Consider the following 15,837-nt stretch of genomic DNA (forward strand, 5'->3'; position numbering starts at 1 on the left):
TTGTACACCAAGTTGCTGACTCGGTGTGCAACAAATAATGTCTGCAGAGATTTCTTACATTATAGCAATTCGCTTCTAAAAATCACACTTTTGGTGTATCTGTGCAATAAAGTTTCAGCCATTAATGTGTTGTTGTCATTGTGTCTGCTTCTAAAATTGACTCCCAAAAAACAGTTTTAGAATGCCTTTCCCTGTTTTATCCACCAATCAGTCTTCTAGAACTGGTGTTACATGATCAATCCTTGTTCGCTATTTTTGGGGCACATCAATATTCTCAGGCACTGAAAAATGAATACTGTCTCACATACAGTACATAAGCAAAAAAAAAAAGAGTTCTTTCAAACCAATCAAAACACCATGTCATAATTTGTTCATCAGCACCATGTAAAATCTAACTTGAATGGAGAAACAAAGTCCTCAAATTTTCAAGGGAGTAGATAGAAGGAATTTGATAAAACATGATTTGATGTTTGTGGAATTGATTGCTTATTAAAAGCATCCCCATTCAACCTTTTTTTAAAAATCAGGGTCTGTTCCATTCCATCTTCCAAAGCAGACTTTCAGCCTCATGTACGATATCTTTTGGGATACCAAATCATTATGAATAAGCAAGTTATCTCACTGAGGTACCCTGGGCATTGCACTGTAAAATAAACTTTAACATAAGGACATTACTTTTATTTTAAATTTTCTTTCCACGCATAACATTCCAGGGTCCTTCCCAGCCTTTGGGCAAAATCTACCAGAGAACAGAGGAAATTCTTTACACCTAACATGCATTTAGAAAAGAAAAAAACAAAGAAAAAAAAAAGAAAAAGAAGAACTGTAAGTGTCCTTTCCAGAGAAACAGCATTTTTAGGGAGGCAATTTTAATTGAAGCTGTAGTTCAGGGCAAAAAGGTTTTTGTTTTTGAACAAAACCTAATCTCCACTCGAGAGATCTGATCTCTGCCCAGAGGAGCAGCCTGCCCTCTCATAAGGCAGTTCTGCAATGTAGGCATTCTGCAACTTTTTTCACCTGAAAAGTTGTAAACAAGTTTAGCACACGTTTCAGCCACTTACTGCACATTGTTCTAAAATTTAAAAGAGGACAATAAATAAATAAGCAAATTAGCCAGGACCAAAAATTACCTCAACAAATCTTTTCTTTATTCCAAGATTACTTTTTTGTTCCAGTCGACACAATAATTTATTGGGACAAAACCGTTATTTGCAGACATGATGTCTCCTGGTTGTCAGGAGGTTTTATCCATTCTCTTGGGGTCAAGAAACTGTGGAATTTTCATTGACCATCAGGTAAGTACAATGTAGATCATTCCCTAACATTAACAAACAACCCTAATCCCACTGCTAAACCTCAGTACTGTGGCATCCTCAATGGGATCAAAAATTACCCCCACAACTCACTTAGTGCAGGTATTTTTATCTTGGCACAAAGGGACTGAAGTGCAAAGTACAACATGTGTACAGGTGGTTAATATACTAATGAGTTTGGCTGTATGTTCACTGACAACCGGTGGCAAGAAGAAAAATTACTTGGGAGATTAATAGAGAACATCTTTTGAGGACCTTTCCTTTGATTCTTCTTTCCAGGATTTCTGTGCAAAACTAAGCCCTCGCCTGAGCCTGAATTTGTACCACTAAGAGAGCACATTCATTCTGTCCACCAAACAAGTACAGGCAGAAATTCCTCTCACCTGGGAGGCTGGTGACTTGTTTTTTCAGAAACGATATAGACAGCATCAAGAGGTGATCTTGTAACATGTCTTATTAATTATAATGTACCATCAAATCACTTATGATTTATGCTGACCCTTTCCTAGGTTTTCTAGGCTTAAATACCAGTGGTTTACCAGTCCCTGTGACGTAGGCCTATTAAAAAAAATAATAATTGGATGAGTATGGCACCAGAATGTGAGGAAAACATTTGTACATGTTCTTTACCTCAGCTGGGTAAAGTGCAGTTTGGTTTTCTTTTACAGAGAAAACCATCGATAGTAAACTTGGCTGCTTTTATCACCATAAGATTGCATATTCTCTATCCTGTTGAATGTGTGGACCAATTGTTTAGGAATTTTTATAAACGAGGTGTCAAAGCACACAGTGTACATGTGTCTGTTTCTGTGTCTCCGTGTGTTAAAAATCCAGGTCAAGAATGCAAAAATATATTCTATTTTTATCTGAAACCTCATTTTGTAGGAGAAACTTGCATAAGCTTTCAAGCTAGTGTTGAAACACTACTTTAGTTGGGACTGGCAACAGGATATTGGCTATATAAATGGGATGTCTGACAGTGTCCTTCTTGTTCAGCAATTCTGTAAGAATGTTCTACTTACATATGTGAAATACATATGCAAAAAAAGTACTACTTACATATGGGAAATACTTGAAAGGCAATTGATATGTGATAAGCTCACACCTTAATATGTTAATCTGCTGCTTTGCATTTGATCATCATGGAAATGAAAGCACAATGTAATCAGGAAAGAAAGACTTCAAAGGTGTTTATTCAAAAGCAGTAGTATTCTTAGGGCAGAAAAATACAGTACATAAAAACTACATGGAGTTTTCCCCCAGGCATTTTCCAATGTACGTAAGGGTGGATTCAGAATCTGTACAGTATAGCCATTTCCATAGGGAATCATAAAGTATGGCAGTCTGATTTGGTAATATCAGAAGCAGCATTTAGATGGTTAACAAAAGGTGCTAAATCAAAGTGCAAAATGATACTGTCTTTTTAAGGGTGATTCATTCCTTCTTGCATACCCCGGGCAGTGCAGAATTTTGAAAGCCACCAGTTGGACCATCCATTTTTCATTTCTGTCACTATCCAGAGAGAGATGTACATCTTGCTTTCTTCAAGGCTTGGAACAGTTCATTTTGATGAACACTTCAATACAAACTCTAGATCAGTTTACTTATTTATTTGATTTATACCCAGCCCATCTGGCCTATAAGGCCGCTCTAGGCGGCTTCAGTGGTTCCTAAATAGAGATGGGCACGAACCTCAGTTCAGAGGTTTGTGCTGGTTCATACACACAGCACCACAGATCTGTGCATTTCCTTCCCCTGCCTCCCCAGCCAGTTACCCCACTCACCAGTCACAGCACACTCCTCTTCAGCTGTTCAACCAGTCCCCAGCAGGACCATGGGTTTGCCTGTCCCACCTCCTTGTCTGAGTGGATGCTCAGTCAAGGAGGCAGGCAGGGAAGTACATCCTCTTGCAAGAGACTGGCCAGAGGGGGAGCACGAATCGCTGAACCAAGGTTTGTGCCCATCTCTGTTCCCAACCATGGGTAAACCTGGTTCTTGGACTGCAGTTCCCAGAAGCCTTCACTTCCAGTTGTGCTGGCTGTGGTTTCTGGGAATTGCAGCCCAAGAAAATCTGGGTTACCCAAGGTTAGGAACCATGGGTACAGACCCAAATATAATAGCTGGCTTCTTAATATCCACAATGTTGATCATCTGCAGAAAAGTAAGTTCCTGGATCTCGACTTTTAAAGAAAGATTTGGAAATCATCATTGCAAAACCTGATACAGTATAGCATCAGAAAGCAGGATGGACTCCCTTAGTCTCATCTAAACTCACAGAGTTGTTCAGGGAAAGAGGAGATCTATGAATGTTACCTTGATAAAGAATGAGATATAAATATAAATGGGGGAATGCACATGTATAGGTTTGGGACTACAAAAAGCTTTTGTTTTTCTACTAAAAGAATCATGTTTTCTTTTGGTCTACAGATCTACCTCAGGAACTTTGGAAGCTGTAAAACACCAAACCTGCACACTTCTAAATGTAACTAAAAAGTAACTGGGCAAATGTTCAGTGCCACCCACTTTTCTCCTAGTCTTGGACAAAGCTCTAAAGCTGAAATTTGGAGTAAGTCTCATTGAACGGAGTAACACTTCTGCGTAAGGATATATAGGACTGGAATTCATTATTGTTCTCATATCCTCTGCTCGTATAGTGCAAGCCTCACTCCTGTATTTCAACATCCTGGCACCTGTAAGAAACCAGATATTGCATCCACATTAAGGTTGACTATGATTCATGTTGTTCATAAGAGTAAGTACATAATTTGAACTTTTTAATTACAGAATACGTTTGGAAGTAGATTGTTTCTTTAAAAAGATACCTAATATATCCAATAACAAAATTGTCAGATTTTCATATTTCTTTCTCTCTCACACACACACACACTCACACTCACACACACACACACACACACACACAGAGAGAGAGAGAGAGAGAGAGAGAGAGAATTCATTTTTAAAAATGTAGCAAGCAAGTTCATTTTTAGAATACATAACAAAAAACTGCATTGGTTATTTTTTTAATTTAGAGATGTTAATATTCTTGCCAGCCCATCAGCATTTTTTACTAAGAAACATTTAGCAAAGGCTTACACACCATTAATCAAAAGACAAGGAGCAAAAGCTTTGGAGATTAAAATAAATTAAAAAGGCCCAAATTTACGTTCAAATCAAAAAGTTGTCAAAAGATGGCTGGGGATGAAGATACTTAAAATAAAAGTTTTGTCTACAAATTCTGAGGAGAGAAAGTAGTGTAATAAACCTCCATACCAGAAGCAGTGCTCAGCGTGTGAAACAAATATGGAGAAAATACAGCAGAGACAATCAGGAAAACATCACAGTAGGACTGTGTGCATTCCCATTGTCCATCTGTATTAGTACTATCCTTGCTTTCCAGTCCCTTTCTCAGGGAAGCTCCCCATTTTGTTCTGACTATCTGTTTTGTAGGGACTCCTTGTTAACATTGTAGTGCTGCTGATCTGTTGGAATTCTCCCTTCTTGTCCAAGAGTAGATTCTAGAAGTCTCACCTATAATGCATATTTCTTACTTTACAGGGGAGAGAGGCTTCTATTTCTGTTTCAGTGCCACTCAGCAAAGTACCCCAGCAAAGTGCACTCTTGAAGGTGGAATCTGAAGAGCAAAGGAAAATCACCATGACTCCTTTTCTGTAATCCATTGTTTTGTTCATAACCTCAGCAATGGAATGACCACCCACTTAGAAGTTTGACTTATTTCAAATGGTTTTGATATTCTTCTGGTAACATATGTATTTGTATGTATTTGGAATGTTAACCAAAGTGTAAAGTCCAAAAATCCATGTTCTTAACTGAAAGATGCAAAATTTAAGTTGGGGGAAAACTCCACATCCCGTATTTATTTTTAGACAAAATAATTAGCAAAGATTCTAAAAACACAAATCAATGAATGTGTCATGCAATAATGAGAAAATTGACAATCATTCTGCCTTTTCCCAATTTCCAACAATATAAATATATTTTTTCAGAAAAGATGGAAGGGAGAAGACAATCAATCCATGTGGGGATATTTTTGCTGGGCCATCTATCCTTAATAATGATGTTAGTGTTTTGAACAATTAGTCTAACCTCCACCAATCTCACTCTACATTTATTTGCACATTTCTGTCTAAAAGAGGAGCACCTTACTGCATTTTTACCCATTTCTTTGCTTCTAACGTACAGTATAGCTTGTTTGCTGGATAGTGTTTGTAAACTTGCATGTATCTCAAAACTGCCATGTCCAAAGATTTTTTATACAGAAATGAAGCAAGCAAGTGATGGCTGTGGGCTATTACATTGCAAGGAACTCTTCAAAGCCCAATGGGCTTGAGTTCATCGTGCCATTTCATGCTGATTCTGTCCTTACCCTTGAGCAGGAATAAATTGCTCTCTGACCAAATATCCCAGCATTCTTAGAGTGCCAGATCTGCCTCTATCAAAGTGCATCTGTGACCCTGCCTCTTTTGTTTTTTTCTCCATCATTATTGATGGATCCGTTTCACTGTTTTTGAACCAAGCAGCTTTCTCTGAATGAGAACTCCCTCCTGAGTCCCAGATCTTTAACTGACAGCCAGCTGTCAGCTAGTCAGTCACACGGTCACCCTTCTAATGACATAAGACCAGTGGATCACTGCCAAGACCACCATCCATGAATAGAAACAGCCTACAGAAGGGCACATGGCTCGCCCGGGGCTGCAGCTTTCATTTTGCTACAGACAGCATCTTCGACAGGGTCACTACTACTGAGCTGCATGGAAATCATCAGTACAATTATTCCTGTACTTCTGTTTCTTCTCTGAATTAATCCATCCCCAGATAAGAGCATGTTCGCTTCCCCCCCCCTCGATGTTTACTGCATCTCTCTCTCTCTCTCTCTCTCTCTTTCTCTCTCATATGCAAAAAGATATATGGACACAGTAAAACCAGAGGGAAAATATTTCAGCCTCTCATAACACTCTGGGTCTTGAGAATCACCTAATCTCAATGGTTCTGGAAACAGAATTGGGTTGGGAGTATTTAGCAGTTAGATGGGAGACCACCAGGGAATAATAAGGAGCTCCAGAAAGAGTTAAGAAAGCTCCCGGAGAGCCATTGTTCTCCCTTAGAGGATGATCACATGGGGAAATAGAATGGGATTTGAACCACTTGAGCAGCATTCCGGTCCAGCCGCTCAGAGTGGTATAGATTTACCAGATGAGCGGGATATAAATCAAATAAATAAATAAATAAATAAATAAATAAATAAATAAATAAATAAATAAATAAATAAATAAATAAATAAATAAATAAATAAATAATTCCCAGTGGTCACACAACATACAGTACAGGGAAATGTGCTCCAGCCTAATCCCAATCAGTGCCCAAGCTGGACTTTTTGGGTCCAGATGTAGGGCTTCTACTTTTGAAGGCTGGGCTGGAGAGATACCCTGGCAGACAGAAGGATTACTTCGAGGAAGATTGCTCCTGTTAAAGCAACCCTTTCCAGCACAGTCAAGTGCTTGTCTGTGCAGCCCTCTGATCATAACCTCAGAGTGACTATGGTGGACTAGATAAACCAATGATCTGATTCACTGTAAGGGTGTTCCTATGTTTCTCTCTAGTCTAGCCAAGGAGGCTCCACTCCTGCCCTTCCCATATTCAGCCGGGTGGTCTGAAAGGCTGTTCCAAAGCACAATCAGCTAATCACACTTAGAATCTCCTTCAGATATCCAAGTTATACATGGCTGTTAAGAGTGAGGCCAATAAGGATGGAGATGTTGGAAGTGGGTTGGGGCATAAGCCCCCATGTGTTCTTTGAATATAAGTAGACCTAACGTCTGAATTGAATAGGGCTTATGTCACTGATGGCAAAGTAGCCAGTCCTGAACAAAAGAACTCTGCAGGGAATCTCCAGCAAGAAACTAAAATTTGTCAAGAAATTCTTTTTTTCTATCCTGTAGTGTCAAGACAGCTGGTTTATCCCCACTTAGTGTTAATTGGCTTGCCCATTCCAGGATCACATGTGTGCATGTTTCCAAAGATGTTGCTTTTCTTTTTGAAATTAAAAAAGAAGAAGAGGTTGGAGTTAGCAAACAATGTCACTGGAAACCAAGGTCAAAATCATCCATAGCATGTGAAAGAAAGACAGGGAAGAAAAACAGGGACTAATCAACTCATTTGAAATGTGCCATTGATACAGATACTAAAGACGGCTAGAAAAGCAGAAAAGCGGGTGCTCAATGAAGTCAAGCCAGAACTCTCACTCTTAACAAAACTGAGTAACTAGAGCCTATCCTACTCAGCACATATAATGGAAATGCAGAAGTGACAAGAATAGACTTTATTGCTGGGGAAAGTGGGTTTGGTCCAGTAGACAAAGAGGAAGAACATGAGATGGGTTTATTTGATAAAGGAAGCCACAGCTATTAGTTTGCAAGATCTAAGCAGAATTTAATGGAAAAGACAATATTTCTAGGAGAGGGGAGCAGCAGGAAAAGAGAACAACCTAACCTGAGATGATGTTGGTTTACAAGATCTGAGCAGAGCTCTTAATGACAGGACATTTTGGAAGTCGGTAACTCATATTGAGCACGATCACCCTGGCATATAGTCATCAAAGCCACCAGAATGACATCTAAGAGGAAAGGAAGGGAAGGGGGGAAGGGTAAGGAAGTTGACTCCATGGGCCCTACCCACACAAGGCAGCACACTCCCAGCAGAGCCCCAGCTGAGAAAGGTGGGGGGAAGGGTTTTTTTTAAAAAAAACTCCCTTCTGTCTCCCTAACCTTCACCCCAATGTTCTCCCCTCACACTGCAGTTGTCCTTGGCTACTGTTACTGTTGTCTCATTACTTGTAATCCAGGTAAAACTTTGAGATCATCCCCAGGCACAAAGTAAAAAAAAAAAAAAGTAATTTCACAACTTAAATGAGTAAGCTGCTGAATAGTATTCTCTTTTTAAAAATATCTTTTTAAATATTTTCACAGGAAGGAGTTTAATGTTTGCCTAGGGAGGAACTCAATGTTTTCTTTCACAGTTACTGAATAGGTTTCTGAGTGGAAAGGTCAAAAACGCGATCCATTTATAATCCTGGCAATATATAAGGAAGCCCAAATTCTCACAATTTATCTCACTTTAAAACCACTAACTTCAAAGTGTGTATTTTTGCCATGAATGGCTGAATGCCTTCCAGTTTTTTAAAAAAAATGGGAGCTGGGACTGAACATTTTCTTTCAAGGTATGCAAATCTGGTCTTATCAATTTATTTCATATGTTTCAAATCAACCAAAGCTCAAGGTCACTTGCTTCTGCACAGGGTTAGAGCAGTGTTACTTTAAAAAAAAACAACATAACTTGAGAACCCTTTATCCAAACATCCCCGATTTTGGCACAGAGGAAGAGCAAACATTCTGTTACACCCATGCTAGTTTTGGTGCTGATCTGAGGACCAGTTTCATAGTTATATATATATATATATATTTGTTTGGGGCACTCCTGTTTTTTGAGTTGCTTCATGGAATGCTGAATCCTGCTGGCAGCATAATATATTGGTGCCCTCCCAGGCACCAATAATAAAATAAATAAATAATTGGCCACCCTTTCATGGCTCTTCCAAATCTGCTACATGTGGCAACTGTCTTGCCCCATCTAATGACAGGGTTGATCCTGACAATATTGCCACCTTACCGCGTGTTCCATTGCCTCCCATAGATCTAGGATGTCTTCAGTGCTAAGTTGAATTTTGGCAGCATCATTTTGAATTCTCAAGTTGAGTACAATAATGTTAACCCCTAACACAGCTTTTCATAGGTCTCTGCATGTGGTAGCAGCAGCTGAATGGTGAATATACATCATAAAATTAAATGATTGGGTGGAACATAATGCAACTGATTGCGACTAAATGAATGTTTCTTGCCTCCCTAGAACTGGGTTACTTCTGTACAGCGCCAATAACATATGAGCTTAAATGCTACATTGTCCCCCAAGGCCACATTGGTGAAAGCAGACAGGATATCAGTAGGATTTACCATGTTAACAATATCTATTGCCCTAAAATCTTACACCAAAACTGGCCCTTGAGATGTCACAGAAGCAGGCCCCAGCACAGGGGGAACATGTTGGCTTCTTAGCCTGTTAATTGTGGAAATAGGCATAAGGGGAATTTGGATAAATGGGCCCAGGTGAGATCTGGCTAACCAGGTAATACTGTATTAGGCTTGCCATTCAGCCCATTAGGAATCTTTCCCCAGCCTTGCTCTGAGCCTATGAGGTCTTCTCCAAGAAGAAGTGTCCCAAGTTGAAGCCAAATACATGCACGGAGTGGTCCACTCCCAAGTCCCTTTCCACTCTGCCTTTGTTTTTTGATGTGCTAATTCTATGCAAGGGCAACATAGCTACAAACAGTTCTACTGAGGCTAGGAAGCCCTAATGACAGCTGACAAAGGGTACTGCTCCTCCTGAGTCTCTCAACTTTGTCTCCTCATCTGGAAGCCAAGAGAAACATACCGATGCTCTGACACCAGGCAACCATAGACACCAGTGGGTTGTCAACAATAGCTTTTCTTATTCTATGCCTAGCTGCAGGTCTAACAGTATTTTCTCAACTTTCCCTACAAATTAGATTTGAATGGTATGGTCAAGTCCTAATTCAATTTGAGATGTGAATGCTTAATATATATTCTAGTGTTACTCTGAACATAAATACATAAGCACAGGGCAAGGCAAAGCAACAGTTTCGATTCTGAAAGATGCCCCAAGGAGTGTTTTGTACATCGGTGTAGCGATAAACCTGGAAGTGAGGGAACTCATCACAAGTCTCCATAGCCAACCCATAAGGAGAGTCCAAAAATGGACACTTTGCATTATGACAGGAATAGCCTACCTCCCCATTGCGACTGCCCACTCACAGAACGTAGTGTGCGCTTCTCTCCTCTGCCTCCGATGGCTGTCCGCTCCAAGACAGCATTGCAGGCTTCCCTGCCCCATCGCCTCATCTGAGTGAGTGGCTGTCGGAGGAGGAGAGACATGCACGCTGCATTCTTGTGAGTAGGGAAGTCATGCTGGGGAAACAGGGAGCAAAACACGCGTCACCTGGGGAATGGGAGAGCACACATAGGAGGCACAAGAGGGGAGCGTGCAGTGCCCATGTAACACCTGTGCAGTCATGGCACCATTGCGGGCTGAACTACTGAAATGCAGTTTGTGCCCACCTATAGTCTTAAACTGCTGGGGGTTCTAAATGATAGTGTCAGCACTTTGAACCTGGCCTCATTTCTTGGGAAACAACAGACATAACCCCCTAAAACAATCATAACCCCCTAAAAAAAATATAAAGGTACATTCTACCCAAAGACAGTATGAGGCAATGCAGCAAGAAATTGTACAAGAATCACTGTTCCAAATTCATGCCCAAAATGCATTGACATCATCATAAATTAAGCCCTACATTTGGTTGCTAGCCCCAGGGGTTTAGATCTCTGGCTGTAGATTCAGAGTCTGGGAGTTCAATTTCTCACTGTGCCTCCTTGACATGGGCTGGACTTCATGATCCATAGGGTCCCTTACAACTCTGAAGTTCTAAGAGGATGATGATAATGTATTAGTGAATGTAAGTCAACACATTTGTAAGTCCCAATGATTCAGTGGGTCTACTGCAAGGTTTCATTGGAGTCTCAAGGGCTGATGCGATATGTAGTCTCACTCTATAGAGTTGGTCTGTCATAACCCTGAACCCTTGTTTGCTTCTTCTGGAAAAGTCAATATAATGGCAACAGAAGCTCAAGTGGAGGTGAGAAAAGCTTCTTTTTAAGCTGCTTTTTGGGGGTGGCATCTCCTAGGACTCTGCCTGGGGAAATTTCCGGTGAACTCTGACAGCTGTTGCCCAAATGAAATGAAAGTCTCATGCCTGCAGGGTTTTGCCAGGCTGAAAGTCATTTTACTGTGAGGAAAACAATTTAAACTTATGACAGATGTCAATAAGTAGAGATAGCTCTGCGGTCCCTTTTTCTGCTCAATCATCAGTTCACATTTTCTACATAGCGCCTACTTTGACAGACTTCTGATTTCTTAAAAACCTGGAACTGGTAGACTAAGAGGTACACCAACTTTCCTTAAGCTGTACATACTTTTTTTTTGGTGGATGTGAATATATTTTCCTGCCCTAAAGGGAACGGGGCTCTGAACTGACTCACTCTGTCATCGGTGACCTACTCAAAAGGGATACGTGTGATACATGCGGCAGATGCTGTTAGGTGGGGGTACACCTTCCTCACGTACAGCCTACACAGGACATGTCTCCCATTTGTCAATAAATATGCAAATTCATTGTAGACCTCAAGACACACAACTTGTTGCCATGGCAATCCTGTATGCTGCACAAGCTGGCCACTCCTGCCTCGCTTGGAGAAAAACAGCACAGAAAATGACAAGTGGACTTTCTTCCAATGACACAACCCTGTTGAGTAACAGCAGCAAAGCTTTGAAATGGGGTGGTGGGGGAGGACCCGCGGGGGACTACATGTCCCAGAACTCAACAATTAGCATGGATGATAGGAGTGGTTGTCAAAATAGGCATTGCTTCCTATCACAGAAGGAGTGCTTGGGCTTGGAAACTGTGGACCAGTGGTCCCCAACTTTTTTTGCCTCTGTTTTAGTGTGCAGGAGTGGGGGGGGGTCCATGTGTGTGTGAGGGGCCATGCATGTGTGGGAGAGTGTTGGGGAGAAGGGCCATGGGAGGAGCTGTGGGCAAGCGGGAGGGGCTGTGGGAGGGACCATGCATGCATGGGAGGGGCATGCATACGTCTGCACATGCAGGGAGGCAGGAGATTTGTCTCCGCAGCCCAGTCCTGGCAAAGCTGCAGACTGGGAACCCCTGCACTGTTCCATCTCCCACAATCTTATCTCTGTTGGTATCCTAGGATGCACTGCGGTAAACCCATTAAACTTTTATACAGATCAATTAAAGCAATCTGGAAAGCTCACATGACACACACACCGCCCCGCCCCCCTTGAAGTAAAGCAACCAGTATCTAATTCACAGGAGAACACAAGGATGAAGCTGGCTGAGAATTCAGTTTGGGTCATGTTTTATATATGTCCTGTGTAGGATTAACAGTGTGAGTTTGGTAATTCGTATATTGTTCCTACAGGGGGGGGGGATGAGATTCTAAAAATCTGAATGTGGGAGAAAGGAAAACTGACAAATTCCTCTCCCCAGGCAGCAGATTTTAAATGTTTCACTCTTAAAACCTCCATCTGAATCATGTTGTATTCCACCATACATGTGGAGCAGAATGAAAGGCAACGGCATCTCTTTTTTTCTGACAGGCACCTTACCTTTAATACCTTCAAGGCAGGCAGAATCCTCTCTCCAGAGAGTTGCTGTACCTATTGAATTTGGGCAATGCAAGTGGAATTGTATCCACCAGTATTCACACTGCAATGAATTTGTTCATCTCAAAGGTGACGTAATAATTTTGTTCATGTTTGTGCTTTTGCAATTGCAAAATATGTGATTTTTTTTACAAATGGAAAGAACATGAGATTATTATTCATACAGCAAGTGTAGGGAAGGGGAAAAAATAGCAAAGTGAAATATAGATTCATCCCTACCCATGACTCAGATAAGTTTGGAAGGCATTTCCACTGGATAATGAAACTTTCCCCCCCTAACCAACAGTGGAAAACATGGGACCTTCCAGGTGTTACTGGAATATGATTTCCACTAACCTGGGCCAGCATTTTTACATCAAAATTTTATATTTGTATAGTTACATATTATGTAAGGAATCCCCTCCAAATTGCCTTTTAGATGTGTTGGATTATAGCCTTCACCATCTCCATCTAAATTAGCTCCCTGCTCTTAGGTGGGGAGGGGTGATGGTAATTGAAGTTCAACACATCTGGATGGGTCAAGGTTGGGACAGACTGAGGCAAGTAGCTCTGTACCTCCAGGACAGCTTTGATCTATTCTGATTGGATATATTCCAGACTTGATATCTGGAAGGAAGAAAAACAGATGCCACCACTGATCCCTGGCACAAATTAAGTCCAGAGTCAAACATGCATATGTCAAAATGAGCAATGGATGAGATTTCAGTCTCAAGAGCACTGCATGAAGACAGATGGTTATCCAAAGACAAAGTCACTGGCAAAATCTCCCTTGTGTACGTCAGAATGTCGTTTACACCCAAACCCTGCAAAGACCAAAATAACTGCTAACCAAATTTGGCAACAGAAATTCAGGGGCATCCTGTGCAGGCCAGTTTTCTGCATACAAGAGATAAACTCTCCCTGTAAGAAGGTTACCGGAGAAGAGGAACACCCAAGGAGACTCCAGTCCGTTGAATACAGCTGCAGGCTCAAATGCTTCAGATCTAGAGGAAAGGGGGTATGTGAGACAGCAAAGTCAGCTCTGTCAGAAGAGATGTAAAAGGAGCAGTAAATAGAGCAGCAGGATTTTTTAAGATCCTCATTGCTGTTCTTAAAGGACAAAGAGGAAATGATCAATAAACATAGAGGGTGGGAGGATTTGTTCTGAAACCCACCAGATAAACACTGTAAATATGTCAGCTACATGGTGTCTGATTTTACAAAGGCAAGCCTAACCAGTTTAGGAAAGAAACAGTAGGGAAGGGATGAAATTTAGCAGATTAAGAACGAGAGGAATATGGCAAAAGAAGCTCTGTATCTTTTCTTTTCCCACTACAGCCCCGTGAAACCTCAAGGATGGATCATGTACTACATTTTCTGAGGACAGGGACAGCCATACCGTTAAGACAAGTGGGGCAGCTATATCAGGCAGCAGATGTTACAGAGCAGCAGGAAGATGTGGAAAGACAGAGCGATATGAGCCCTGGGCATCCTAAGCTACTCTGTTGCCCTCAGAAAGTGCCATTAGTAAAGTCAAAATATGGTGTACTCATCAGGCTTTGCACATGGAATGGTAAGCACCACCTTATCCTTTGCTTCAGGCATCCAAAAATAGTAAGGCCAACCCTCTGCTTATTTATTTATTTATTTGTTTGTTTGTTTGTTTGTTTGTTTGTTTGTTCGTTCGTTCGTTCGTTCGTTCGTTCGTTCGTTCGTTCGTTCGTTTGTTTGTTTATTATGTTTTTATTCCACCTTTCTCTTTAAAAAGATCCCAAAGACTTGGACTCAGACTCGGGATCCAAGGCAGCTTTCGTCATAAAAAGACAGTATTTAAAGCTAAAAACAGTAAGTATACACATACTGAAAGGCGGGAGAGTTATCTGATGTGATACCATCATTTAATGGGGTCAAGCAAGGCTGTATTCTGGCCCCAACATTGTTGAAATTCTATATTAATGATATAGTGAATAATTTATTGAGAGCAGAGTTTCACATACTGAAAAACATCAAGAAAATGCCATACAAAAAATGGCAAACAAAATCAGCACCAAAATTCCTTACCCGCATTCAAAGTGGGTAAGGCACACATTTAAAGGTGTCACTCCGGCAGCCAGTCACTGAGGGAAAGCCTGCCTGAAGAGAAAGGTCTTTGCTTGCTTGAGGAAGGACACCAAAGATGGGGCCAGTCTGGCCTCCTTTGGGAGGGAGTTTCAGAGTCTAGGAGCAGCAACAGACAAGGCTCTCTCCTGTGTCCCAACCAAACACACCTATAATGGCAGTGGGACTGAGAGAAAGGCACCTCCTGATAATCTTAACACCCAGGCAGGCTCATAAAGAGAGATACGGTCCTTGAGATAGCTTGGGCCCAAGCTATTGCAGGCAACAGGCCTTAGCTTTTCCTTGCCTTAATCTTTCGAATTTGTTTCTTACACAGGGGCAGGGCCGTTGCATTGTATTAACACTCCCACTTCCCATGCAATATTTTTGGCAGCCATGTAGAGGAACTTAGCAATTGCTTCACATGATGAATCCATTCAGTGTGGTGAAAAGGGGGACCCATTGTCATGGGGGAAGCAACATTTTCAGCAGCCTGTAATTCCCACAGCTCAGCTATTCATCCAGGCATGAGTACAACTACTGTATGTCTTCCTGAAAGTTCTCTGTGCAGAAAGAATGTCCATTTTCTCTTTCCTCCTTTCTCTTTTATTCCCATCCATCTGTCCTCTCCCGACAATTTCACCTGCTATTTCCATACTCTTTGCTTTCTCCTGACTCCTCTTTCATCCTCTTCGCTCTTGTCAAATTCCATTTCCTTCCCTCTCTGAACGCCATCCTCTTTGCTTTCCCCTCTTGCTTCTTTCTGTCCCTTTCCCCTCCCCATTTCTCCCTTCCCACCTTTTCTTTTCTCTTCCCCTTCCTGATTTGCTGTTTCTACTTTGACTGCTGAAGGGGTCATTTGCTATGGGGACGGGAGGAGCACCCGCAAATGGCACATCACTCCCACACACACACTTCACCAGAGCCTTTGTAGCCCAATCCACCCTGTGCCCAACTGGACAGGCTCAAAGTCTCTCTTCCTTTTGGTTTTTGCTGCTTTCCCTCCTCTTGATTTTTACTTTAGCTGTGTGCTCACAGATCTCCCTTGGCAGGCAGGCAT

At 41.5% G+C, this 15,837-nt stretch overlaps 2 long non-coding RNA genes across 2 annotated transcripts; both read left to right on the forward strand.

Annotated features, from left to right (window-relative positions):
* The first annotated feature begins 1,592 nt into the window (after positions 1-1,592).
* Positions 1,593-5,026, forward strand: LOC110080844 (uncharacterized). The gene is made up of 4 exons (XR_013536837.1): positions 1,593-1,748; positions 3,741-3,879; positions 3,968-4,065; positions 4,869-5,026. It is a non-coding gene; the product is annotated as an uncharacterized LOC110080844 (long non-coding RNA).
* Positions 5,027-12,639: 7,613 nt separating this feature from the next.
* LOC144587618 (uncharacterized) lies at positions 12,640-15,149 on the forward strand. Its single transcript, XR_013542779.1, has 2 exons — positions 12,640-12,770; positions 14,019-15,149. It is a non-coding gene; the product is annotated as an uncharacterized LOC144587618 (long non-coding RNA).
* Positions 15,150-15,837: the final 688 nt, after the last annotated feature.

The sequence above is a fragment of the Pogona vitticeps genome, chromosome 1 (genome assembly GCF_051106095.1).
Source record: "Pogona vitticeps strain Pit_001003342236 chromosome 1, PviZW2.1, whole genome shotgun sequence".
Classification (NCBI taxonomy): domain Eukaryota; kingdom Metazoa; phylum Chordata; class Lepidosauria; order Squamata; family Agamidae; genus Pogona; species Pogona vitticeps.